This window comes from Argiope bruennichi, chromosome 4 (genome assembly GCF_947563725.1).
Source record: "Argiope bruennichi chromosome 4, qqArgBrue1.1, whole genome shotgun sequence".
NCBI classification, from domain to species: Eukaryota; Metazoa; Arthropoda; class Arachnida; order Araneae; family Araneidae; genus Argiope; species Argiope bruennichi.
In genome coordinates, this window is record NC_079154.1 from 48,615,321 (window position 1) to 48,641,160 (window position 25,840).

Here is a 25,840-nt window from a genome sequence, read left to right on the forward strand (position 1 = left end):
AAGAGCAATTTTTCACTGAAATTTTTTTTGAAGGCTGCAAGAACTTTGGATTTAAGTAATTTTCTACCCCCCAATTTTGACTTTAAAAAGTTTAAACACGTGACTCATTATTGAAAAGTCTTATTCAGTCACATTTTCTTCCACTCTCTTTTATTCTGACAACTCCAACTTTTATTAAATTAGTAGACGAAATGAACATACATACTTTTACATAGAACATACATACTTTTTGTGTGTGTGTGTGTGTGTACATTCGTCTTTTCTTCCACTCTCTTTTATTTTCACAGTTCAAATTTCAAATATTCATTAAATTAGAGGACAAAATGGCGGAGACGAATATTTCTTTACGAATGGATTCTAACTTCGCCTTCTGGTTTTCCTCACTTTTGTATAAATAAATTTTATGCAACTAAGTACATGCATGATGTTTTGTGTGTGTGTGTGTGTGTGTGTGTGTGTGTGTGTGTGTGTGTGTGTGTGTGTGTGTGTGTGTGTGTGTGTGTGTGTGTGTGTGTGTGTGTGTGTGTGTGTGTGTGTGTGTGTGTGTGTGTGTGTGTGTGTGTGTGTGCGCGCGTGTGTGTGTGTGTGTGTGTGTACATTCGTCTTTTCTTCCACTCTCTTTAATTTTCACAATTCAAATTTCAAATATTCATTAAATTAGAGGACAAAATGGCGGAGACGAATATTTCTTTACAAATGTATTCTAATTTCGCCTTCTGGTTTTCCTCACTTTTGTATAAATAAATTTTATGCAATTAAGTACATTCACGATGTTTCTTTTCTTTGTGTACATTCGTCTGCTATTTTTTTTAATACTTTTTATGCATTTCTTCACAAAATTATTTATTGAGCTCTAGTGGTCCACTTAATTTTTAAGCTCACAAGATTAAAAAAAAATCACAATATTTTCAGGGAGTCAATTATGTACTTCAAATACATCTTGCCTTTTTTAGTATTGCAACCGTTTGTGATGTATGGAATAGAGTATTATTGATGGGGGGTGGGGGTGGGGGTGACGCCATAAGTCATCGTGAGATAGCTCTAATTTCATTGCATTATAATCATGCAATTCATTTCATATCCATAGACGGTAGTTTTTGGATGGCTCATTATTTTTTGTTATGAATTTTTAAAGAAGGTCAATATTCTATTCAATATTTTGAACCACAGGAGATCTAAGTCAAGTAAATATTTTCCATTTTTATTATTTAAGGGCCAATTGGTACTTCGCAATTGTTCTGCATTCTCTTTAAACCTATTTTCTGTTTCAAAAAGTTTTTTTTTATTAACAACATGCGGGCGTACACACACAGCATTTGAAGAAACATTGCGTGCGAGTAAAAGAAAACTAAAATTACTTTCAAAGAAACAATCAAGAATTTGTATTGAAGATCTCAACTTGGAATATCTAGATCATCCAGGACCTTGGCATCACTGACCCGAATAAACGAATCCGTGATCGTTACCAAGTAGCATCGCAAAATAAGCTATCTAATTAATATGGAGAAGATAATAGAAAACAAAATGGAAAACTGTCGTTATTTAACCTAACGAAGGATTACAGAAAATGCATCAGAGAGTAATTTTCATAGCTTCAGATGAGTGAGCACGACGCGGCGAAATGGTTTTTGCATTTAGGGAAATGATCAACAACAGCAATAAAAAAGCATGCATCCAATAATGTATAACTGAAGTTCCTCCAATTCTGGCAGTTCCTCTTTCCCTATGACTATATAACGAACATTCCGAATCTTGGTGAAGTTTTTTCGGTGAGAATTCAGTGATTGTGTGAAGCATCATCGCTCATTCTGGATACATGTATTTGGTGGAATACGAGTGCTTTCTGGTAAGTCTAATAAAAATATTTACCTGATTTTTTTTCTTTGTAGATATGGTAAACATTTTTTTTTTCAATTGCTAAAATTAAGGAGATTTCTTGGATTACTTTTGAGCAAGAGCTTTAATTATTGGCTTTTGAAATCTTATTTTGGCTTATGATTAAACTGTTTGTTTATTAGGAAATTTCCACAAATAAAATCTTGATGGCATTATTATTTTGCTTTAAATTAGTTATCATATGTTGCGTTGACTCTGGCCAGTTTCTGGTACATTGTTCCTTTTATTTTTATTAATTTTATAGAAAGAATATTCGAACTCTCTTTGTTTACTTGTGAAGTTAATAAAAAGAATTTCATATTTGCTTATGAATACTGTTATTATGTTTAAGTACCATGGAGATCAAATCTGGCTCGCAGGTTTTATTTTATTTTATTTTTATTTTTATTTATTTAGTAACATCGTGGGTTTTTTTTTTTTTTTTTTGAGAAAATATTTGGATGAGAATCACATACTGATTACATATGAATATTTTTCAAACTTACCTACGAATGAACTGGCCATTTAAATAAGAAAAATCTTGAATGCACTTAGTTTAATATGTTATTCGAATCGGTTAACACAAAAATTGCATTGTTGATATTGGACGTGAACCGAACATATTCGTATTTGGATAATATCATACAGTGCCATCTCACAAGATTTTGTGGTATCATTAGGTTATCATCCTAGGGCAACAATGCAAGTACCACAAAAATTTACGAGATGGCGCTATAAGACATTTTAAGCATGAGAACAGATAGAAAAAAAAAGCTCTATCTGCCTAGTTAGTTATAAAAAAAAGGAAACTCTTAAGGAATGATTTGGAGATAGCGATTCTCTTATACTTCATTGCTTCATTAAACTGACTGATGATATAAATCAAGTATATTAAGAAAAATAAATTTTTCAGAGTAAATATACTTTATTTGCAAGAAGTGTTATTCTTATTCATATATTAGAAGTTTATCTTATAAACAGTTGCATTTCGGACATTTTGAACTGGTTTCTATTACTGGCTTTCTATTACTTATACTGTCTTAAAAAATAGCAGGGATAAGCCCTATCATCTGTGGTATAATGGATAAGCAGTAGATAGCCTCTTTTATTTTTTTCACTAAAACGCAATACATTTGAATTATTTTGAGATAAGATTGACACGAGAGTTGCAGTAAAAAAAAATGTCAAAATCTTAATCATTTTTTTATTATTTATTTTACTATTAAAAAATTTTCATTTCATAAGCGCTACCTTTCAAATTTCGCTATCATAATTATTAAAAATTATCAAATAATGATTGAAAAATTTTCATTTTTTTTTCTAAAATGCGACAAATAAGTAAGTATTAAATTTTCTAATTTAATTTAATTTATATACTATGTAAACTTCTTCAGTTTGTTGAATATGTGTTTCAAAACTCATGATATATTAAGAGGTGATTGAAGTATGCTATACAAGAACGAATCAACAGAAAGCTCAATACTCAACCTGTAAAAAGCTACAGAGCGCTTTCACTCCTTTTTTCCTACATTTTCTAGTGATAGCAATCAATAGAATAGTTTTGATTCGATTCGAACAGGCATTTAATATATATTGTAGGCAGGGTGGAAATCCCAAACGAATTCAGAGATGGGTTCATTTCATTTAGCCCATTGGAGTAGGGGGGAAAATGAGCATTCCGCCCCATCACGGTTTATTTTTTAATTTTTTTAAAATATAAATAAGGATTTGGGCTTTCAAGTTGGGAGATGTAAGAAGGGAGTGCAAATGATTGGGGGGGGGGGGGCTTTCTAATGAGCTTCGCAAGCTAAGATTAAAAAGCAGTAAAAATTAAGGTTGAAAAATATTTTTTAGTATTTAATTTCTAAAGCATTGTAAGTATCGAACAAATTCCAAGAAGTATTCCAATTGAACAATCTAAAAATGATACTAATCCAACGAACCAAGGAAAATTTCTGAAAATTCTTCATGATAACCAAAACGTTCATTGTGAAAAGGAAGTAATTCTTCAAGTTTAAAATGTCAGTCTGTCTTCAGTAATATAAGGCTTATGAAAAAAAAATAACTAACCAAAGTTAATCATTTTTACTTTTAGCGTATACTTAATATAGAGAAAGTACAGTATTCGTCAAAAAATTCGAACTCGATATATTCATGAATCTTTATGTTTTAGACCTCTCTGAGTTCAAAAAAGACATTTAAAAAAATATCCATCTGTCTGTCTGTAACAAAGATAACTCGAAAACGCTTTGAGCTAGACAGTTGAAATTCGGTATACAGTCTTAACACCAAATTTACAGATTTCTGTCGAATTTTGAGTAAAATCTGATCAGAGCAAGGTCGTCTGCCAGGCTGTTCGAATCAACGTTAACACTAACAATTGAAAAAATCCAAAAGAATAAGATAGAAAAAAAATTCGGTACACAGATTTAATATCTGAAGTGCAGACGCCTGTCAAATTTTGAGCCAAATGCAACAAGGAGTTGACTGTCTATCTCTATCTTTATTTTCAGAAATATGTAAACCCGATTGCACAAAACCGCAAAGACTTAAATTTATCAAATTTGGTACGAGATTTTGTAACTACTAAAAGTGCAGTTTTGTGTTGAATTATTGTTTCAATCGATTGAGAAAATCGCGTCTGAAACATGAATTCGATTTTCAGATGCTATTAACCACATCACAAGGATTAATAGCCAAAACCCTCGCCAAGGATGACACGATATCGATAAAAAATGCTAATTTCACGCCAAAATTTAATACTTTGTAACTATTGTATAACTCTGTCGTGTAAGGCATTCTCGGGGTTAATACCTTTATGAGTGACTAGGCGCGAAAGTTTTGGGGCGAGTACTCCCGCTAGTTAATCTTTGGAGCTCCATGATCCATCTATGAATTCGGATAGCTTTTTACTTTTTTCACAAGCTTAATGAATGAAACACACCTTACAGATCATTTTAAATTCTTAAAAATAATTCATTTTTCCTCTTATATGTGATATTTTCCATTTAATTTTCTGAATGCTTTCTCATTTATTTCCATTTTAAACATTCATGCCAAATTTCCCTCAGTTTTAAATACAATTTTACTTATTTTAAAAGATACTGCCGATTTTCAAACAGTCGAAGTCACCATTGCCCTATATACGAAGGTTACAAAAAGAGAAATATTGTAATCGACAAAAAATTTAAACTCGAAATTTTGGAATTATCTATAAATCTGAGCCTCTCTTGATTCAAGAAAGCTTTAAACTAGACTAATGAAAATTTGGCCTCTGGATTTAAGAATAAATTTTTAACTTCGTTCAATTTTCGAAGAAATCCATTTAGTTTCTGGTTGACTATTCCAGTACAAGTAAACTCAATAATTACAAAGCGTAAAGAACAAGATAGATAAAACTGAATACAGATTTAACATCTAAAATCTATATTTTTATTGACTGTTGAACCAATTCTGTGGCCGACGTCCTGGCCTAGGGGAAGCGCGTCTTCCCACTGATCTAGGCGTTCCAGGTTCGAGTCCTGGTTCGTGCATGGTTGTTCACTTCCTTGTGTTCACTCTGTGAGGTGCGTGAATGAACCCCCCTGTAAAAAGGGGTTGTGCAAGGGAGTGTGTGTGCGTTATCTTCATTCGAACTAGAAATCAGACTTCTGCCCTCGGGTGATCAGTGGTCTTTACCCTCAGAAGCTACTGCGCAAAAATTTGGCTTACAAAAAAAAAAAAAAAAATATGTGAAAGGATTTATTGTATCTCAATCTGTATTTTCACAGATTTGTCAGACGCAATAACTCATAATCGCGATGGCTTAAATCAATTAAATCTGATATGCCATTTTGAGAGTACAATTGTAGTTCCATATCAAATTTGGTTCGGCTGAAAATAATCGAATTTCGATATGTATTTTCGCGTACTTGTAAACGCAATAACTCATATAGCGACTGTTTGAATCAATTCATTTGATATGTCATCTTGTGGCTATAACTGCAATTCTGTATCAAATTTTGGTTCGGTCGAAAAAAAACAAACAGTATATCCATCTGTATTTTCGCATACTTGTAAACACAATAACTCATAAGATGCGATTGCATAAATCAATAAAATTTGATATGCCGTCTTGGGACTACATCTGCAGTTCGGTATCAAATTTTAGTTCGATTAAAAAAAAAGACATCCGAAATACATATTCTAGCAAAAGAATTCAGTAGAAATGCTGAATTCATGTCAAATATCCATATTTCGAATTATTGTTCATCAATGCCAAGCAAGGTGTTAGTGTCTACTATTGTCTACCTAATGTCTACCATTTTAGACGAGAAGGCCATAATGCCTTTATTGAAGTTTATGAGATAAAGTTTTAGGGAGACTATCTTAATTGATAGCTTTTTATCACATGCATGGTGCAATATAGTCAAAGATGGCTCTGGCACTAAAAACTCCAAAACCAAACTACTACAACATACACATCAGTTCAAATCGAATCAGAGATATTCTATTAATCATGAATTAAAAAAATATGGGATAGATTGCAGAAAAATGCTTTGTAGCATTTTATACTCGAACTGAGTTTATTCTATATTGATTTGTGCTTTTGTAGTTGTAATCCACCACAACTTAAATACTAGGAGTTATAAAACACTCAAGATATTTATGATTACAAAGCTATTCTTTTGTCCTTCTCGTTTATTTTATTTATTTTTAAACTGTCATTCGAAAATATAAGCGAACTGTTAAGAAAACTCTTGTAAAATAAATTTGTAATTGCATTCCGCTTAGTAGCTAAACATCAAAACCACGCATAAATTCTTGAAAAAAACGAGTGGTAAACTAAAAAGAAAAAACATGGATATTTAAAGAACAGTAAAGTGAGTGACAAAATACTGGACATATATCAAACAATAACAGCCGGCGTCCTGGCATAGGGGTAGCGCGTCTTCCCCGTGATCTGGGCGTCCCGGGTTCGAGTCCCGGTTTGGGCATGGTTGTTCTTCTGTTGTTCTATCTGTGAGATGTGTGAATGTGCCCTCCTGTAAAAAGGGGTTGTGTAAGCGAATGAATGATGCGTGAGTGGCAAAGTCGTACTCTTGGCCCTAGTTGGCGCTGCTATAAAAAATGAGAGACGTTCCCCCTCAGGCTTAAATCGCTGTCTTCGTAACAGCGGGCTTGTCAGTGGCAAGTGCCATAAGAAACAAACAAACAATAACGAAAACAAATGACGTGGTTTTCATGCGACTGTTTGAAATAAGGCTAATTTTCGTTTTGACGAATTGGAATGTCTGAGATAAACGGAAACTTCTGAATGAAATATGACAAAGAAGCTCTTAACAAAATCGCATTATAAGATTTAAAATACAAAATTAGAATTTAAAATCACCTAAGTGGAGAATGAAATCACCGAACTATAAAAAGAGCGACGAAATCATAGCGTAGCTATTGGAGCAATTTCTGTTCTTAACATTTGAAAAAGTGTTTCTTTTCTACTTTATTATCATACTTGGAACTAGATACGCTTGAATTTAGAGTATTCTGCTGTAAAAGTCATTATAATGTCTAAGGTTTCAAAATAATAAATGCATTATAATATTTGTAAACGGTGCATAGAATCATATACTGTTTAAATAAATGTGTAAAATATATGCCCAGTCGAGTTATACTTTAACATAGCAACATATAAACAACAATAATATTGCTTGAACTTGTTGGGTTGGTTATCCAAAACAGAGCGCTATATTTACTTTATGATACCTGGTCGAATAAAACATGAAATGGAAAAGAAATTTAAAATCGGTTTTTCACATTTAATTCAAGACTATTAGCAAAAAAATTAAATAGAGGAAGCATAAGCAAAAAGCTAATCAAATGTGTAAATAAATACTAAGATTACTTAACTTGGTCAGGAATAAATTTAAAAAAATGTGAAAACGAAATATTATTTTTAATTTTATTCTCAAAATCACAGCAGAAATTTAGGAGTTCCGTTTATGTATTATAAAAAGGGAATTATTAGAAATTTTTTCGGTCGATACCCGCATTGTTTTTTGAAAAATTAAAATATGTCGGGAAAAATTCAAGGTTGCTAAAAATACCTGTAAGTACTTTGCTATCAAAATTACAAATTATAGACTAAAAAACAAATTCCAATTCCATAAATGTTATTCGACGACTTAAGATGGTAATAAAACGCTCAATTTTTTTAAAGTAAGAGATTAAATTTGGTGTCAATATTTTTTCTCATTTAATTTTATCTAAACGCTTTTTCTGACAGTTCAAGATGCTTTTAGAGAATCAGTCACTATGAAGTAAATTTTTAGCTTAATATGTTCATCATTTATTAAAAATTAAAAAATCTAGAAGGGCATTGAAGGTAATGAGTGGTGTAAATTCACATCAAAGTTATACATTTCAAGTATATCCATTTCAAGAGAAATTCTATTAAAGTAGCTTTATAAATCTAAATTCATTCTTTTACTTTTATTTTATAAAATTTATTGAATCGTCAAACAACTCGATATCTTGGTAGATGAAATTGAAATATCACTCTTTACATTAAAGTTTTAAATGTCTAACAAAATCTATTAAAAAGGAATCTATTTGTGTCCGTCCGTATGGATTGAATCCTGATTACATAAAAATGTAATCAAATAGATACATGATATTTGACATTATTTTGCAACTAGAATTATAAATTTCCATCAAATTTTTGCCTTGATTTATCAACGCGTTAGTTATATGATATATTAATAGTTTGAGAAATTAATATTCAAAAACTCCGCAAGATAAGGAGATGAACTTCAGTATATGATCCGTGGCCCAAAATTATGGATAGAGGACAAATTTTGGTTTAAATATACTCAAAAATCAGATCTCTATTATTGTGTATATTATTTCGATAACTCAAAAATCCATCAAACTAGATAAATGATATCTAATATGTGGTTCCGAAATCAAAATGATAAGTGCAATTCAAATTTAGGATGCAAACATAAGTACTCAATAATTTCTTATGACTTAAAATTAAGTACAAATCTGCCTTGTTGTGAAAATTTAAGAGCATATCTAGGGGAAAATATAGATAGATAGAATAGATAAAAAATAAAAGGCAACAGCAAAAAGACGTCAGATTTTTTCCAATTTGGATCCAAATATAAATACTCAATAATTTTTTTACTACACAAAATTAAGTTCAAATATGTCTTGCTGTGAAAATGTAAGAGAATGTCGAGAGAAAATATTCGAGAGAATGTCGAGCGAAAGGGCATTAAATTTTTCCAACACCAAAGTGTTTTTAAGTTAAAAGAAACCAAATCAATCAAGTATTTGTCATATTCGATGATATTTCCTGAATAGCTCTCTATAAATTAGAATTCTTTTAATAGATAATTAAACTTTTTTAGATCTTATTTCTTCTCTTTTTATTTGTTAGTTATAAATATTATGTAAATTCACTTACAATTAATTATTTCGAAACAAAACTGTAACAAAACTTTATTCGCATTAAAAAAACAACAACCTTCAATTACTTACCAATTTCATTATCGTCAAACGACGACAATTAAAGTCTCTTTGCCAATGGATAGTTTCAAAGTTTTTTAAATAAACCAAAGAAAAATAAAAGGCTTTAAGAAAAATGAAAAGTGTTAGATGTATACTTTTTAGTAACATTTGGCACTAAAAGTTTGCTTAAACAGGGTGATAAAGCTTACCAAATTGAAAAAAAAAATCATTTCCTCTTAGGAAAGTTTTTCTTCTCTGGAAAATATCTTTTCTTTCCCACTTTCCCCTCTTAATTGGTTTTTTTTCTCTTATTTTCATTTCCAAATTTCAGCTCTGTCGTTTCGACTGAATGATCGTGTCCAGTCTTGCATAGATAGATAGATGCCTATCTGAAATCAGAAGGAAGTCAATAAAAAAATATTTTTTTTCAATGGCGCTTTTGAAATGTTTTTATATATTTCCCATCATTGACTCTCACAGTCATGACTGTGACTGAACTGATATAGAGGATCATTGAAACAATTACGATAAAATGATGAATTATGTGTTTGCTTTGATTCAGTGAATTCCTTTTCCATTTTGCCTGCTGAAAAGGAAAAACAATATGAATGAAGTGATATAAAAGGAAAAATGAGGCAATTATATGTCTGATTCTACATACTTTTATTGCCAGATATAATTTGAGCTAATTTAATTTAAAAATATATTTGCATCATTTTCAATTCCCAAGCTCATTTTTATTCACATTTCTTTACACCAGAAACTTTGCCAGTTATCGTAGATATTTAATTTTAAATTACTTTTGTTTATTGTTTGTAAAATGAATAACGTAAATCTCCATTATATTTACATTTTTGATAAAATAATACTTTTTAAAAAACAACAAACACTTACTTCAACAGTCGCGGGTACCTCTGAAATGCAAATAACATATTCGCAAACATCTTTTAATGCCTCAAATTCCAAACGTTGGCAGATAATATGTCGAATAAAAGTTGCGAGAATAGCCCAAACCATGCATTCGTTGCATCCTATGGAAAAAGATGTAAAGCGAAGCTCTTCTCTAGCGTGACCTGCAGATAAAGTCTCAGCTTCAGACTTTGAAGGTTTCGGTGGAATCGGGTTTGGGACCCGATTCCACCGAAGAACCACCGCGTGTGTCTTGCTGGTGCGCGTTAAATCCGTCGGGGCCAATTGTTCCCACAGTGGTGTGTTTCGGAGCATTGGAAAGAGGGTTGCCAGTAAAGGTGTCGTTCTCGTCACCAGACCATGGTTCAAAATTATGAGGTCCGTCCTAAAATAGCCGTAGTGTTGCTTTAAAACGGGGCGTTAATATAAAGGAACGGAAATCTCATATGCACGCACCCACTGAAAGTTAAACGTTGTGCTTTGTTGATATAACTGAAAACATTCATTCTTAGTTTTATTAAAAACTCATTCTTATATAGATTCCTCCTTTTGAAATTCCATATAATAATTTCATGTTCCCATTAAAATATACTGGTATTTGTGTTGTTGATAAAAATGCTTTAATTAGTTTAAGGCAATTGGAGATGATGCTTCTAATCATGTGTTTCATAACAATCCTTTTGTTTTTGTTTAGGGATGATGAAGACTTGCCGGATACTCGTCTTCCTTTACTTAACGTTGAGCGTCTCTATGACAGTTGCAGGATACCATCACTTCATGATGAAAGCCCTCTTCCATGGTGCTGGTATGGGAATGATGATGCAGCAGATGAGGCCGAGAATACTTCCTATTCCCATACCCATACCTACGGGATTGTTTTCAGGGTAAGTTTGGAGCAATGAAAAAAATGTTGAAAAATAAATTTTTACAAGATTTCTCATGAGATTTAAAGTAAACAGTTCAGTTCATTTTTATTGCACGTTGTGAATACTTAACGCATGAAAAAATACAAAAATCAAACAAATTTTTTCACAGTTAATCATTTAAATTAAATCATATTCTAGTATTTACATATTAAATCGAACATTTTTCAACTCGAATTCACAGAATATAAAAGGAATTTTTTAATCATTATTCTATATTCAATATTCCCATTAAATCATTAAAAGAATTTTTTTCAATCATTATTCCCTTTTTTTTTTGCTAGGAAATTTTTTGTGATGTTAAAACAATAGTTCAAATTTATGACAGAGACAGAATGTAATAAAATATCATTAATAGATTAGAAAAGCTTTAAGATTATTAAACTAATAAGAAACTAAAAAATTAAACATAACTTTGCCTAAATTCCACTGTTAATTTTACAGTGGAATTTAAACAAAGTTTTAGTTTAGTTTTGTTAGTTTAAAGTTTTAGTTTTAATTTAGTTAGTTATTCAAAGTTTAACGAAAGGCTCGTAATGTTTCTTTTGACGATATTTTATTGAATAATTAAACAAATTTAAGATTTAAAAATGAGTCATCACTGAAAATGAAGTACTTTATAATTATAACATTGCAATTTTCAAAAGTTAGTCTTTTAAAAAATATACCAATAAATACAGACATTCATTTATGTTTTCCAAGAGTTTATTTTTCTTTTTAAACCTTTGGTCTTATTGCCTTTTGAGATTGTATTTTTATCTATAATGATTCGACTGATGGTCGAAATGATAGAAACTGAAAAAGCTACAACATAGAAAATAAAAAAAATAAATATGTAGTATTTTTTTGTATAAAATTATCCTTAAAAGTATATTATAAACCAGATAAACGGGTATCGAGAAATAAAAACAAACTTGTCTATGCGGCTATTCCATTGCTTCCATCATTCTGTGTATAAAGAAATACACGTCCTTGACTACTAAAAACATTGCTTGATGCTTGAAAACAACAAATAATATTGAGTTTCAGTTCTATATCAAGTTTCCAGCTTGTGTGAGGGAATATTGCATTTCAAAGGAAGAAATGTTGTTCCATTATCACAGGTGATCAAACAACAAATAATATCATGCAACAAATAATGATCAATTAATAACAAATAATATCAAGCAACAAATAATATCAAACTACAAATAATATCAAGCAACAAATAATATCAAGCAACAAATAATATCAAAACAACAAATAATATCAAGTTAAGCGAGTTTCAGTTCTGCATCAAATTTGCTGCTTATGAGATGGAACATTTCATTCTGGATGAAGAAATATTGTTCCGTTTTTCAAAGGTGGTCATTTGTTACATGAGTATATTGTGAATACTAGAATCTTAAAGAGCTTTAAAAGATGACAGCTAAGTCGAATTTCTCTGATAATTGCACTATACAGAGGTATATGTCTTGCTTGGAACAGGTAGCACAAGCACTGGTCACACAATGCCTGAAAACACGAGTTGAGTTTCCAAGTGCCTACCATATTAAAAATTGTTTATTGTGGAACAAAATCCATGAAACACTGGATCTCGCCTATTAACATGAAAATGTATCGGTTGTTAGATGATTCTTTATAGTATGCAGTTCGTTTACTCGGACATTATTGAATCTCTGACATGTTCACAAACGTTAGTAACAGATCATTAATTACAAATTTTTTTTGGCGAGGTACATTCATTCATACCTTGCTTTCATGACGAGACATTAAGCCTCTTTTGAAAAGAAATTACACAAGTTGTAGGCATATCTCAATTTCAAATTTTCATATTCTCACCCAAATGCCTAGAACTCCTGTAATTCTCCAGGTCGTTAGTGTTTTATGCGACTACTTTTAAAAAGATGGCAATGGAATTCATAAATGAAGATAAATTTCCTTCATTGTCTTTAATAAATATCATTTTTTATATAATATCAATGTAGTACTGAAAAACTACATCACTTAGAAAGGATAGTTGCAATTATTTCTTATGTGCACTGAGTTTAAGACTTTTAACAGTAACTTTACCTTAACAGCGCTCAAAATGAAAAATAAAATTTGATTCTACATCAGTCTAAAAATAATATAGCTAAATATCTATTTTCAATTTCATTAACCTATTTTTTTATATTTGATTCTTTGATGGATTTCCAAACAACGAATCCTGGTTTTAACTCTGTTTTATTTTTTTTATACTTTTTTTCTTTCAAAAATATAGCATCTCGCACATTTACGACGTCACACTCTAGTTGACTTTAAAAAATGAATTTAAATTCCCACAGAGCGTTTTCCTTTAATTGCCGTCAAGGCTCATTAGTATTGGTATCTGCGTTACTTAAACTCACACATGATATTAGAGTTTGAACCTTTGTTTTAGAACAAAAGTCTTCAGTATTTCGAATATTAGGTCAAAGCCAAAAATTATTTTTGTTGAATTACATTTCGTAATTACATTTTTTTGTATTTATTGAGATTAAATCATTTTAATTAAATTATGTTTTTGCTGTCTGAAAAATATTAGTAAGTCCTTCTTTTACAAAAGCGACTTAAAAAAAGTAATTAACTAGAACCAATTAGTGCTGCATATTATGTATCTTTCCAGCCATCAAAATAGTCACACTATTTGATGGTTTGATTACACTAATACATAAATGATTTTTTATTTTTTGGAATTGTAAAAACAGTATAAAATTTAAATAAATTTCACTGATAATCATCTTTTATCCACTGATGATCATAAAAATTTATTTTACTTTAACAAGATTAAAAATTTCTTCAAATACATTAAGAGACTTTCATTATTACCTCATTGCTACTGGAAAGTTAAATTATCACTGAAATAGTAATTTAAATTCCAAATTATTCTAAAAGTATCTGTCTTGTATTGAAAATCTCAGCTCCATAATCGTTGAAATATATATCTCTTGGGTTAAGGTACATCTCTTTCCTAAGATATGAAATTGCTAACCAGTTAGTCAGAAAGTCTATTTACTATGCCAGTATTAATATAATGATCAATTTATCTAAATATCGCCTAAGAAACATATTAAAAAGCGTTCCTTTGATATTTAAGAAATTCTAATTCATTCAATTCAAAGAAATCAATCAATACATAATAGAGCATGAGTCCATTGTAGTCTATCTTCCCATGTTTGATTCATGTTTCAGGGATTGATATATCTGTGGAAATGAAGGTATTTTAGATCATTAGATAAATGACAGCACTTCTGATGACAAAAAATATTTTTTAATCACCATCCTCAGTTTTGAAACTATCGACGTAGCTGAAAAATAAATAAAAAAATGTCTAGCTCCAATTATAAAGATTCTATCTGAAACGAAACTTAATGACAATATAAACGAAGTAAATCTTTCAGCTCGTTCATCGGTTCTAACAATGTTGGAATATGTGGGAATACTCAGGATACTTCGAGTTAATTTCTTTTCTGAGATTCAAATTTATATTTAGAGGATATTATTTAACCGTAAATCCTTTCAGGACGATTTCATAATAATTAATTAATATTAATAATAATAAATAAAGTTGTCATTAATTTTAAAATTTTCAATTTTTTTCAACAGATTTCGAAGACAGTTTGAGCAGCCGCAAGTCATTGTGATTCAAGCGCATCCAAAGCCTCGGGAAAACATCATCGTTATTGGAGGTGGACAAAACGATCAAGCCTGCTGTTGGTAGCGAAGGTGCTTTTGTGGACAATTAATTGACAACTATCATAGCGGATATCTTTTAGCTAACTTATCCTGTAAAGTCCATCGCATTTGGCCAGCTTGCATATTTACGTATATTTCTAATTTTCAGAATCAAATCCATGTTAAATTCCTTAACCTTTTAAATAATTATAACCACTTGTTTATTTATAATATAGTGATATTTATATAGCATGTAAATGGTGGAAATAGCTTGCAACTTTATTGTAAAGTTAAATTTAGTAAAATTAGAGCGTTTGAATACTGCAAGTATATTGCCAACGAAATTTGGAATAAATCAGAAAGTAGTGTTTACAATATGGTTATAAAAATTAAAATAATACCATTAAAGATTAAAATTTATAAAGTTAACAGATTATGAATGCTCCGGATAAATGCTATGGCCTTAAATGTATGGGTCAGCTAAATGTAAGGGCGGATATGTAGTTGCCAGTTACCTGACTTGATGCCCATTTAGAAACTGAGGCCAATGAGAATATTAATAGAATCATACCTTTACCGTTTGATCACGGATTCATTAGAACAAACGATATTTTATTTTCATTCTCAGAATTGATATTGCCTCAATATAATTTATTTTTCTATTTTTCTGTAAATAATGTGCTTGATGGTGGAACTATCATAAGTAATATTTAATTTTATATAATATTATGCACTATTTGTCTATTTGCCAGCTCTCGAATAAAGAAAAGTAAGTGTAGTTCAAGAATCGATGTTTAGGTTAACCAGGAAGACGTGACGATCTAAGTTATATGACTAACAGCTTTATCGGTGAATATTATTATCATCCAGTGCCTCCTATATTTATAGAAATATATCTATGATATTAAACAATTTTTGTTTCAAATATAAAGAATCATAACACAGAGCATCTATTAATATTGCCCCAGTAAATAAAAAACTTTCAGCATTTTGCATTTTAAGGAGAGGGAAACAATACTAGGCGTTAAATAAAAACGACGCTTTTCGACTTAGTGACTTGACTTTATGATGCATGTATTCCAGCGACACACCAATTTGAGATTTCCTGGCTATGGAAGGGTTTCGATTGGATGGCTATCCACTGATGCATCGCGTCTTCCACAAGTGTTTTGTGGAAAGTGTCCATGATAAACTTTTCTCCCTATTGCGAGCAGCCCCCCCACCCCCCAATAAATTTCCGCAGACATTTTCCAGTCAGAGGAAATGGATGCTGTTGACTGTTTCCGACATCACTCTGTCTCACAAAGCTAAGTTGAAATGCACCGCAGTCTCCTCTTTTATTCAATTCAAATGCAGCATTGAATTTTTTCCTTGATGAATCTTTGCTCAGTTATTATGAGAAGATACTTTAGTCTATTACCGATACTGTACCACCTTTCTGTTCTTCACCAGAACGAAAAGAAATGACCTTCTCACGACACACATTGCCTTGCTAAAATACACCGCGTTTTCCTTTTTTATTCCTTTTAAATGCGGTATATTAGTGAATTAATTTCTTTTGATAGACCATTGCTTCTTTAATATGCGGAGAACCTTTGGTCTATTGGTGATAATCGATTTACCAGAACGAAAATAAATGGTCTTCTCACGATATACATTGCCTTGCTAAAATGCACCGCGTCTTTCTTTTTTATTCCTTTTAAATGCGGTATATTAGTGAATTAATTAATTTTGATAGACCATTGCTTCTTTAATATGCGGAAAGCCTTTGGTCTATTGGTGATAATAGATTTAAAAAAAACGAAGAGAAATAAAGCCATCTTAATTAGATTTCTCTCAATTTGTCACAAAGTTAAAAACTCAGAGTGTATGCTCATTGGCGAAATTTCTCTTTAAATTTATTATATTAGCTAAAGTGTGGGTAATATCTCCTACAAATTCAAATAAATTTCTGAATAATAATAAGAATATCATTAAATACATTTTAATTATGATTAGTTCTATCAAAATAGATCTATTTAAGTAAATCTTCTTTTCTCGTACTGTCAACTTAAGATGTCACTGATTGTAGAAATATCCTTTAAAAAATGTTCGATTCATAAATAATTGTGGATTTATTTTTGCATTGGAAATGTACAGATTATAACTATGAGATTATGAAATATCTTCGATTCTCATTTCTTTGTAATACTTATTGATAAAATCATTCTTTTAGGGACCTTTTGCAAAAATTGACTCATCGCAAGGCATATTTACTGTAAAGGTTTCTTCTAACATCTTTGTAAGAAATTTCAGCTGTAGTCCAATGAAATAGGTTAACGAAACAAAGAATAAATAAAAAATTAAAATCAGTCCAGCTGAAATCTTAACGCTAGCTTATAGCTTAAATAAGTTATAAGCTGGTGTTCATGGAGCAAAGATATAATTGAATATTCATTGATGACAGTTTAATTTGCGCTGGTCTGTTTCATCGGAGAAATTTTATCTGAGAAAAAGTGGATCATTAATCATAATATTTTGTTTAGCATTATAATATATGCATAAAAGTTTTGTTGCACTTTTTGTTATTTTTTTAATAAAATATCATAAACTTGTGGTTGTGTTTTATTCTGTTAAAAAAATATTAATAGAACATCTGCTCTTTATAACGTCTATTCTGTTGAAGCGACATGGTTTTGAAAATGTAACAAACTAACTTATATAAATCTTCTGAAATCGATGTAATACAATGGCATTTGATGATATTTTATTAGTCGATAAAAATGTCGACAAATCAAACAAAAACTAATGAACTAAAGAATAGGCAATAAATAAACAAATTAATCTAAGATACAAATATGAGAAAGTAATAAAAAATATGCAGTATTTTTAACTAACTTTAAATAACTAACTAACTTCTTTTTTTAACTTGAAGGACGTTCATAACATTAACACTAATTCTGGTATGAATAAAAGTCTTTAAATTTATCGATATGAGAGGAATTTATAAATATAATTAAATTCCCATAAATTTAACTCAAAAATGAAACAAATTATGATTTTGGTGTTTGATTTTCACGCCGTACTCGTAGGCTTCAGTCTAACTTTGAACCAAAATCCGTTAACATATATAGACACGTTGTCTATTTGCAGTCTATGTGAGCAGAAGAATTTAAAGCAAGATAAGTAAATTTAGGTATATTATTGAAATTTGTAAGACTACAGTGAGTGATTTCAAAACTCTAGGAACACCAAAAAATCGAATTCTGGATAGGCTCTTCAGCATATATATTGACATTATGGATTATTAAAAAGTTTTCCCACTGCCAAAAACAGTAGTAAATATTGCAGTGGAAATCAATGTCTCATTTATGAAGAAACGATACTTTTTTTTCAACGCGTTGATGGTAGAGTCCTTGTGTAGCACATGTGAAGGATTAAGTGAGAAAATAGAAATTTCAAAGCGCCTTCATTCAGTCTGAGAGAATAAAGGAATGTTATTTTGTAAGAATGAACTAATATTCCTTATCAATGGTTTCAGCAGTCTGTAGAAATCAAACTTTGGAGATCATCTGCTATCATCAAAGCCAAAACGATGTGCATCACAGTGAATGCAGTTAGTAGAGTTCATTTTGTTCATTTAAATTCTTCCCAATGTAAATAAGTCTAAACGCATATTCGGCTAAATTCTCTTCAATCAACTATGAAGCTGAATTCAAAAACATTCTATACTGCGCAAGTATGTAAGAAAGTCTAGCGGAGAAGATTTTCAAGTTTCAATTGACAATTATTTCATTTTATTGCCAAACATTTGCTTAATCTCAAAGACATTTAATTACTGGAATGGTTGTTACTATTATTGAAGTACTCCTTTCTGTCATAAACTGCCAAATTTTAATAATTATTTACATACTATAGGAAAATTGTATCAGTTATATTTATTTTTAAATATACATTAACTTATTTCATTATGTTATTTAAGATAAAAGAAAGTGAAGAATTTTTTCAACAACAAATAAAAAAAGAAATATTTCGTTACAATATGATAAATTAAGATTTAAAATTACTTTTAATGCTAAATATGCACCGTTGTTATACAATCCTCATCTGTTTCTAAGCTTATGGCAACGAACTATGGAATATTTTATTTTTGTTATATTGTAAACATGTAATTAAATGATGATTTTCTCTTATCAGTGACAAGAAAATTAGTTATACAGATTTTCAAGTACTCCAAATCTCTACTACTAATCAAAGGGAATTCGTGCGCATCTGTTAGAATAGCTATGAATTTAGCACAAATATAATACTTTAGAGGTAGATATGTGCACTTAGTAGTATTTTTTTACAGAAATTTTAATTAAAGTAAAATCGGGCGAGATTTTTTTTCATCTTGATAGCTTTTAGAAATATTTTTGCCCAATAATTATGCCTACTAAATACTCGAAATATTATCTTTTCAACTACACTAATATTATCTAATACCCACACTAATATGTACCAATTTTTCCTTTTAAAGTTTTTTTAAATGATTTTTCTTTACAATCTTACATGATAATTTTTTGTGGAATCGCTAATCAAAGATCACTAACATGTGAAATATGTTGCTGAATGCATCGGAAAATATTTTATTTGCCACATTTTATTATTATGGTTCTATTCATCGTTCTTACTGTTGGACATACTCACATAATACATATAAATGGCGCAGCGCCATTTTGATGTTGAAATCAATTTTGCATGAAGAATAAGTCAGTGAAGTTACAACACGGTGCGTACTGCAGAATTTGAACAATCTAAAAGGACGAAGGAGAAGGTCATAAAGGGGAACAAACTATATCACGTGCAGTTAAAGTTTACATTCCTAGAAATTGTACCCGGACAAACCGACTGCATTCATCTGCCTATATAAGATATCCTGTCACCCGCCACATTGTACATCTGTTTACTAATAGAGATTATTGGTTATTTTTAGTTTTCTAGATCTATCAAAGTTAATTTGTGTAAGATTTTACTTTAATAAATATATTAATATAATCACGAATATTAAAAGAATTTGTTTAAGAATAGTTTTTATTTCACATGAGAAATTAGCTTGAACTTGGGTAATTGGGTAATTGGGTTTTTCTGAAAGAATTACTTATAATCTATAAGGGATATTCAAATTTTCTTGTTTATAACTACAACACTTCACTTCATTACAAATGATTGCACAAATGCCACACTTAAATTTTTCAACATTTGATTAGATAACGCTGAAAGAGTCAAAACTTGGCACTTTGTCAAATCATATATTTGAAGAGTTAACACTCCGGATTCTTTTTCGGATGACAATTAAAAAGCTTAAAAGTTAATAGAATTGTCAGTCTAAATGGAACCAAAAAGATGTTTGAAATAGGCCAAACATAGAGAATGTTTTCTAAATTCTTATAGGTTAGATGAATACATTTCATTCACTGATATTGCCACAATAAGTATAGAAATAATTTCTCACTTTGGATAGAATAGAAGAAAAAGAACACCACAAAAAAACTTTGAAAATTATAATATTAAACCAAAATTACAATTAATTCAGCACATCCTGTATATACCGAGACAGGAAGAGATGTCGAAGGCAGTACCGATGGAGTGTTGATTCTTAGCGAAGGCAATAAAGATTCAGTAGCAGTTATAAAAAAAATGACTTCTGAAAATATACTACAACAAAAAAGGGAGGAAGCGCTTTCCAAATCTGAAACATAGTGAGCTTCCAGAAGACCTAGTGTTAGTGTCCAACGCAAATCTGTCACTGGATTACTACAATTGTAGTAATCCAGTGACATAATTCATTAATGAACTATGCTGCAAGTAAATGAAATGACTATTTATAAGAATATTATTGATTCATGTAAGTTTTAATGGGCCAAGTTTTGAAAGAGGCAATGCACAAGAACCAAAAATAAGCATAAAAGGAAATTTAGAGAACTATTGATTGGGAAAATATCAAGAGTTTATAGAAATAAAAAATTATTTAATAGATTACTATTAACTTGAGAACCATTTATAGCTAGTTTATCACCAAAACCAAAGGGACAAATAGAGTACGAAATTATGTGAGCTCCTGGTGATGACAGCTCCAATTCCAATTGAAAAACACTCAACTCTATCAATTTATTCAGATCGAAAAAAGAAATATCAAAGTAATCTTGAAGTAGTTCATGCTCATTTCGAATAATCAGCTAATTAGCATTATACGTACAAAAATATAATATTATATTCTATCATATTACATTTTTTGCTTGTTTCGTAATTACAAATGAATGCTCAATAAAATCGACTTTCAATTTTTATAGTTTATTTTAGTGAGCTTTGAAACTCAATTATGCTATATTGTGATCATTTATATTCATATAGTGTTACAATGTATATATCTTAAACATACTTTTATATTTCATCTAAAACCTCCAAGCATTTTATAATCCACCCTTTTGGATTAAATAATAATATCATTCTATATTGAAAAAATATCGCAATGACTGACGTAAGGAAGAAAATCAGATGTTAGATGGCATGGACAGTTTTCCTTTAAATGAATATTGTGAAGTTATATGCCTTTTTATTCTGGTTGTGGAGGTTCACATATGCAAAGAATACTTCGATCTTAAGTTTAAGAATAATTTTTTGAAGAAGAACTAGATATTACGTTTGAGAAATATAGCTAAAATTATATGCACCGAATATTCTCAATTACCAAACGATTGCAAAAGAATAAATAAAATTGTTATAAAAAATGGTTGATATTGAATAAATAAAATTGCCACCAATCATTTGTAGAATGATAATTTAATTGATTAAAAAATATTCAGCAATGGTTGATTGAAATTGAAATCCTATTTAGCATACGTAATAACAGATAAAAATTTCTTATCTCTAATAAGATAATTAAATGCTTATAAACAATCATAATTAATTGATTAAAATGTAATAAAATGAAAAGTTCTCAATTTTAGAATAATGATTAATTATTCATTACAAAGAATAATAATTGCAAAGAAATCTTATTAAATATCGATAAGCAACATTTTTCGCAGGTTTTATTTAAATTAAAAATAGTGAAATTCCTATACAGAATAAAATATCTGAAAAACCAAGTTCCGATTGGTAGCTACTTTTTTTTTTTTTTTGGAGAAAATATTTAGATACAAAGCACATACTGATTACATATGAATATTGTTTACTGCACTGCCCACACTGTGACGGCGAAGTTGAATATACTTATTCTAATAGTTAATTATAAAAAATGTTTTTTTTTTGTTGTAAAAAAATGGAAGGCACCTATATAAATAAACTTAAAGAACAAAAACTTATCTAATTATAAAATTTGATCCAAATCAATAGAGCCATTTCTGACATACAGGAAATAAATTTATATATGTATATATATACATACAAGAATTGCTTTTTAAAGTTAAGGATTTTAATCATGGGGAAAAAAACCCAAAATAATAACAAATTGAGAGTCACATTATTATTTTTTTTATTTTTACCATATTACAAATTGCAACAATACACATCCATCATGTCATCCTAAATCCGAAAAAAGCTGTTGTATTACATAAGCCTATTTTTAACACCACAATTTCTGCTTTATTCATAAAAACAACTCCTTACAAACTGATCCAGGAAAATCACTTTTAACAACTGAGAACCCCAGCCTTCTTTTTTTGAGCTGGAATGTACTATTTGGGTGGTGAAAGCTTTTTATGTGGGCACAAAGAGAAGGACGGTTCATTAACCCTATTAAAGAAAAGATTCTAGCAGCAAGACAAACAAAAGGACGGCTAACAAAGAGAATTCCCGTCCCGTCCACTTCATCCATCTCTGTGGCTGTGGATAGAACAAATCAAGCGCGAATTTCACTTAACATACTGAGTCTTGACATAAGCCGCAATCATTAGCGTTGAAGTGCAAAACTAGAGTCACTGGACGGCGAACTGCCATGTTTGGCCACTTAAAGAAATGTCGACGATACGTTGATCCTTGACTCCTATATGATACGTTGATCCTTGACTCAAACGTTGGATCTAGTGTTAACATCAAACGATTTGTCAGGGACGGAGAGTAGTATTCTTGTTGTTCGACGTGGTGAATGTTTGTTTCTATTAAATTTGATTGAAAATTTCACTGTTTGAGAAGGTCAGTTGATGGTGGAAGAAATAGTAAATTGACTCAAGGTTCCAAAATTCATTGATTTAAGTTATTGCATTTGTGAGTTATTATGTTTACATACATGTGAAAGAAGAGACCGACAGGCTGTCAACTCTTTGCTATATTTAGTTCAAAATTTGCTAAGAATCTATATTTTAGATGCTAAACCTATGTATAAAATGTTATTTATCTACTTCTTAGCGTTTCAGAATCATCGCGTTTATTTGTAATCGATCAGCCAGGATCAGACAGATTTTGTGTGAATGGATTTTGGTTCAAAATTTGATAGAAATCTGTAAATAGGGTCATAAGTGGTCATAATATGGTCATCATATCAAATTTCATTTGTCTAACTCAAAATATTTTTGAATTATCGTGTTTACAAACAGACATAATGTCAAAAATGAGTTTTTCGAGCTCAGGCAGATCTGAAACGTGAAGAGTCGTCAAAATCTTGAGTTTCAATTTTTTGACGATTCAATATTTTCTCTATATTTCGTATACAAGAAAATAAAAACCGTTAACCACCGGAATATCTTCCAACGCGAATATCCAATGTTCGCCATTCGAGCTTGCAATTTAGATTTCCCTCCGCACTGTTCTACAATCTAAATTCCAATGTTGGAAAGTCTCCGCAGCATCGTGTATCATTAGGCTCAGTAATCATTCGTTTAAAACATCTATGACCTTATAAGATTGTCCTTCTTTTGATTACTTTCACAAAGAGTATTATGTGATTAATTTCATCATATAGTAAAGAGCAAAGATATCAGTCTCCTGGTTACAGCAAATGAGTTTGTCAGCCAGTAAGTATTCGAGTGTGTCAGAAAATTTTAATTAAACACTTCGTAGTTAAATTTTTAAAACTCATATTTATATGCAATTATTACAAACCTCAACTTTCGCCAATGACCAATAACTAGTTCTGTCAATCTAAGCATTGTTGCAATATTAATACATCATTGTTAAGTTGAAGAATTTAAATGTAATCTATTTCTTTCAGAAAAAATACTTGAAATATGAAGATCTAATATACATCACGGCTATATGAGCAAATCTTATTTAAGAGAAAATCCATTGTATCAAATTATTTTGAAAAATTCAGTTCTTAGAACTGAAAATGAAACAATTTTTGGCAAATTTTTAAATTCTCGGAAAAATAATTCTGCTCCCAAATTTCTACATAGTTATTAAAATAGTACCTAATGATAACCGAGACTCTATTCTTAGCGATTTAAAGACAAAATTCAGTAACGTTTGGATGCCTGAATTCATAAATATTTGCCTGCCAAATCTGAAAACGTTCAAAAATCGTCACATGAAATTATTTCCGTATTTGATAGAACTTATCAGTGCGAGTAATTTTTTTTCATCTTCAAAAACAAACAATCCCCTTTTAATATCTAGGATTACTTGCATTTATTCTTGCATCAATTAGAAATTAATCAGTCCAGACCAGATATTCTTCAAAGTTCGAAATATAGCAACAATGCCAACTATCAAGAAGATGCACTTTTACCGTTGTCTCTGTTCTTTTCTATGAAAGAATAAAGAAGGAACACTACTTTTGTATTAAAAATGAATATTTTTTGTACGGTTTGTATAAACTTAGACCTTGTTTATTTGGCCCGAGTTAGCTATTGAATAGGATAATAAACAGAATATAAATTTTGTATTCTATCTTATTGACAAATCAGGACCAAAATTAATAGCAGATCGATGATAGAAACATTTGCTAAATTTCAACCATCTAGATCATTGTGTCTTTAAGTTACCATTTTCACGCGCATATGAACGGATGAACAGTCATATTTCATCCAAAATTTAATATAAAATTTTTTATTCTTCTCATTCATTCCGATTTAGTATTTTTTCCTCAGTCAAACATAATTTCAAAGACGACTATTTTCTCATGCAATTTTATTCAACTGATGGAAAGCCATAAAAATATCGAGGTAAAATTTTTTTCCAATTATAACCTTTTTTTTCTTTTTTTCTTTCTACACTTTGTTCACCAGAAAATAAAATTACGGTGGTAGCATACGTTTCTTCATTGGAAATATTTTAATTTCTAATATTCGTAACAAAAGTGTTTTAATCACATAAAAAAATCTACCTTAGTTGGGATAAAATTTGGTATTTTATACCACTTTAAACAAAGGTACAAATGCGAATTTTGAAACATCATATCTGTCTTTCTATCCTCATAACAATGAATATTATACTCAGAAACGCGACGAATGGGCAAATGAAATATGATATTTTGCTTTCACAGCAAAATCACAGATTGCTAAAAAAAATTTTATCATACTGATGAGAGGAAAATTACCTGCATGTCAGTCTGTCTTTATGTATATATATATATATATATATATATATATATATATATATATATATATATATATATATATATATATATATATATATATATATATATATATATATATAAACCTGATAATAAGAGAATTTTCAAGACCTGAACCGATAGAAACCATGCTTCATTTTCACTAAACTTATAAAAAAAAAATGTCGCCTTTACATGTTTGTATAAAATGTGTTGAAAGTAGCGTACTGACATGAGTATCGTTCTAACAGTCAGAATGGTTTCAAAATTACTAAATCGGCCATAGCAATTCTCAAGAAATTTCAAAATACGAATCATTGAAACAAACCAACTAAACGGTTATGTTCAGACAATTTATTGAAGAAGTTCATATTAATTATAAAATTGATTAATATAAAATGTATACATCTTTAACAGTAAAAAAAGATGTATATTGGAAAGCATGTCTTCTATGCCA

At 30.0% G+C, this 25,840-nt stretch overlaps 1 long non-coding RNA gene across 1 annotated transcript; it reads left to right on the plus strand.

The window, feature by feature from the left end:
• Positions 1-1,751: 1,751 nt before the first annotated feature.
• On the plus strand, positions 1,752-17,414 carry LOC129966666 (uncharacterized). The gene is made up of 3 exons (XR_008784286.1): positions 1,752-1,846; positions 10,970-11,159; positions 14,805-17,414. It is a non-coding gene; the product is annotated as an uncharacterized LOC129966666 (long non-coding RNA).
• Positions 17,415-25,840: the final 8,426 nt, after the last annotated feature.